A 4,660-nucleotide genomic window follows, 5' to 3' on the forward strand; every position below is an offset into this window, starting at 1 on the left:
CCCTACCCAGGCAAAGGAATCAAGAGTCGAGATTTAGCATGTTGAGGAAAGGTGACCAGCTATCTACGTATATATGTAATAGATTTTTTTCGTTCTGCTGATATTTTTTCTAATGCAATATGTTCTATGATGAGATTTAGCCACTGATTGATGTTAATAGCTTGTTTGTTTTTCCAGTTTAATAGAATAGTTTTCTTGGCGGTAGCTAACGCGACAAGTAATGATTGTGAATATTTATTAGGGAGGTCGATTACGCTTAAGTCACCAAGTATGCACAATCTTGCAGAAAGTGGAATCCTGAAATACTACATTTAAGAGAGTTTTTGTGTAACTGAAGACCAAAAGCATTGAATTGGTGTGCATTCTCATATAGCGTGAAAATAGGTGTCTGGGGTATTTTTGGTACATTGCGTGCATATATTAGATGGAGAGAAGCCCATATTATGCATAGTGTACTGAGTAAAGTGTGTACTATGGAGCACTTTATATTGTATAAGCTGTAGATTTGTGTTTTTTGTCATTCTAAACCTATTGGTACAAATCTGTATCCAGTAGCTATGGTCAGCAGACATGGAAAGGTCTTCTTTCTCCCATTTGATGATTGGTAAATGCATTGATTTAGTACATGAAATAATTTTATAAACTTTTGAGAGATTTATTTTACTTTGTGGGAGAAGCTTCACTATTTGCTTGACAAACTCCGACAGTTCGAGGGTACTCTGGAGTGTTGGTATTCTTTTTTTATTCTTCCTTTAAATGTATTGTATTGAAGAAAATGTACGCCTGTTATTTGGAATTCTTGGAACAGTTCATCACGTGTCCTAAAAACATTATTGTTAAATAGTTGTTCCAATGTACTAAAATGAAGGGGTGGATTATTTATTACGAAATCTGGATAACGCCAGATTGTGGAGAGCATACTGGGAAGCTAATTGAGATCCTGTAGATTCTAAACTTTGCCACCAAGTTGTTAAATTGGATGTGATTATTGGACTACCCTGACCCAAACTTGAACCTGGTTTACTGGGTAGAAACCTGCACTCTGACCATGACATCAAATAGCCAAGCTCTTTGGCACGGTAACCAGATTGTGACCAGAACCATAATGACTGCGTGTTCACCCTTCTAGAGGCCTCAGTCACAGTGGATCCCACTTCTGACACCAATTGCCATGGAGATCCCTCAACCCAAATTTGAAGCCATTTTACTGGGTAGAAACAGATGTACACTGACCACAAGCTCATGATTATTGGGTTCTTGAAGCATTAAATAAATAAATGGGAGTTTTGGGAGTATGATGTTGCAGTGTATTTGTTCTAATTCTAGCCAAGAATCATACTCCTCATTGTGGTGCAACCATTTGATGAGGTATTGTAATTGGTTAGCTAAATAATAGTGTTTAAAGTTGGGAGCATTTAGGCCTCCCTCCTGTTTACTTTTCTGAAGAGCAGATAGACTCATTCTTTTTTTCTTATTTTTTAAAATAAAAATTTAGTTCAGCAGAATCTAATGTTTGAATCCATTTAAATGTGGGTTTAAATGTAATCATTGAAAATAAATAATTTATTTGAGGTAAGGTTTTCATTTTATATTGTAGCTATTCTTCCCAGTAATGATATAGGCAAGTTATTCCAGCGTCTTAAATCATATGATATTTTTTTCAAAACGTGGTGTGTAATATATTAAAATATTAATACCGAAATACTTAAAGTTTCCTATAGGAATAGGATAATCTGGGATTTGGGTCATGTTAAATTATCTTTTTAGTGTAGAACACCGGCCGCTAAAAAATGGACGACAGGTTGCAAGTGACCCACATACTGGACTTTAGACACCCCTGGTGTACAGTTTATTTCCTGTACAGGTTAGAAGTGCTTCCAATGATTACACATGGCAGCGTTCCGATCGATATTTCAAATACACAACACATTAACATGATGAATAGTATCACTCCTGGTGGGTGAGGGAAGCTTGCTTGCATGTAGTGTCACATGGAGATCAATAAAACATGAGGTTTTAATTAAAAAAAAAAATCTATTATTTTGCAATGTAATTCCCGTGCACCCACCTCAGCATGGCATTGTTCCGGTCGGTGTGACGTCACAGACAGCTGTCAAGGGCAACGGTTGCGTCGCGATTGGATGCCGTGTTCTCTGTCAAATAACATGCATAACGCTGTGTGTCAATTAGGATATTCCTGCAGCTTTTCTATTAAGTGGAGCATTACAACATGGTTCGAACACACTACTGAAGTGCTTAATTTCCTTGTCCACCATGTTCAAATTACAGTGAGCGTAATGCATCATAGTCATAAAAGCAAAGCCTTGTAGATTTGTGTAGAGGCAAGAATAAACTATTTTGTTGAATATGTATCCTGATTCTTACAAGAATTCATAGAAAAATTATGCGCTTCAATTACTAGAACAAAATATTTCATGTTCCTTTTTGATTAGGGGTTTTCACTAATGAATTTTATGAAAAATATTCTACTCTTAAACCAACTGCTTTGTCAATGGCAAAATATGGTGGTTTAATGGTACAGATGGGCAAAATAATCAACTAGTTGATGGTTAGGAATTTTAATATTGGCTTGATTTTTGTGGAATTGTGGCTTCATCTTGAAGCAGAAGAACAAAAATAGAGTACTCTACTTGGCTACAACCAGCAGAGGCGCTGTTGATTCAGTCTCAGCTTGCTGTCTGAAGACCAGCACAAACTCTTCCAGGCAGCATTAATCTGTGCAGGGTGCAACACTGGAATGGAAACAGGAGTTGAGAAAAAATAGATCGAGAGATTCTAGCATCCCATTAAAATATTTTAAACAATGAATTGACCAATTGGGGCGCCAACGATGACCAACGATATAATGTGAGAACACTGTATTCCATTAAGAAAGCTGATTCCATAAATGCATCTCTGCAGGTTGAAAAAGGAAACTCATCGAATTCAAACACGATATAGTGCTCGACTTGTACGATTTCCTCTAACGTTCACTCACACTAAGTGATATAACATGTACCATCAATGCTGCTATCTTGCAACTGTTTTTCAACTTTTGTATCAATCCATTATCATCAGAGAATTAAGTTCTTCCAAATATCTGGAATAGTTAAATATCATGTGGCTCCATTATAATCAGCGCGGGTGGGGTAATGGCAGCCAAGGTTGTCAGTGAGCGGGTGGAGGGCCAACTCTCAGCCACAACCTGCTGTTTAGACGCGAGAATTCATTAGCATCCAAGTGGTTGGCCTCACCGATGGAAGACAACACAGTTGGACACTGATTGAAAATATGCACTTTACGTGCCACTGAGGTGTTGAACAAGTTCTCTCTGTTGTAAACACATACTAAAGTCTGCGCTTTCAGGAAAGCACGGTGTATTCTTTTGAAGAAAATGGCCTCCAGAGTATGTTTATGACTTGGCTGAGTGAAGGTTGGAACTAGCTGCTTGTGGCTCTGGCTGCCTGGCAGACAGATACGGAGCCTGTTGTGATACCAAATGTGACATAAAACAGATGCCGATCTAAATATAGAAATACTTCAATGATACCAATTGAGAGTAGTAATTATTTCAGCCAACATGGTAAGAAGCTTTATGATTAAACACTACAGCATTCCCCTGTTTGGCATGGGGTTTACTTTCCAGAACGATAGCCGAAAATCCGGGAACTAGCAACCATAGAGTATTAATTTTGTTATTTATAAATATTTTAAGCTTTATGCATAATACCAATAGAAAATATGCATGTGAGGTACAGGTATTATTTTTGTCCACTTGGGGTCGCCATCCTGCTTTAAACTGTAGCATCTGTGACTCTGAATGTGTGTGGCTTTAAAAGGTGGGCCCTAGCTTGTTGAGAGATGTGGGAGTCAACGAATGAGAGTGTAGAGTTGGCTGGCTGTTAATTGGCTAACTCGTTAGCCATCTTACGTTTTGTGCGAATCCACATCGGTTGTGGCGTGCTGTTGTTCTGTAGCAAGAACCTGAATGCCAAAATTCACAACAGGTGTTTGATTCATGAAAATTTCCACAGGTGTCCAGTTCTTAGCCTTTCTGTGACTCTTCCAGTTTCTCTGTATCTTTGCTGGAACCTGCTGATGACACTTAGCTTTGATCCATGAATGCACAGATAAATTTTCTGGTTCAATTAGAATTCATATTTAAACAGTCCACTTCATCATGCTGTTTACATTTTGACATCATGAGACCAAACGACACCGAACAATTGATAAACAGTTCTCTCGCCATCACAAGGTTTTAAACAGGATGTTGTCAGAGGGAAGTGGCCACTAAACTAAGAGTATCACAGAGTGTGATCCTCAGGTCAAAAACAGAGGGACTGTAAGAGTCACAGAAAGGTGAGAAGTGGGCGACCTTGGACATTTATTGGTCTATTCCTGGATCACCTGTTGTGAATTTTGCAGTTCTGTGCCTTGTCAGTGAGATCTGTTGAAACTGTTACAATTGCACGTTTGCATCATTCATTTCCAAAAAGAACAACTGATGTTTCACTTTCCTAGAAAGAACAGATTGAAGCTTTTATATTTCATTTGGGACTTTTTCATTTACTGCTGGTTGGTTGCAGGTTTTTACGTTTCATTTTAAATACACTTCAATTTGTTCCTGTTTACACAAAAGATAAACATTTTATGTTTTACA

Source organism: Phycodurus eques, chromosome 5 (assembly GCF_024500275.1).
Source record: "Phycodurus eques isolate BA_2022a chromosome 5, UOR_Pequ_1.1, whole genome shotgun sequence".
NCBI classification, from domain to species: Eukaryota; Metazoa; Chordata; class Actinopteri; order Syngnathiformes; family Syngnathidae; genus Phycodurus; species Phycodurus eques.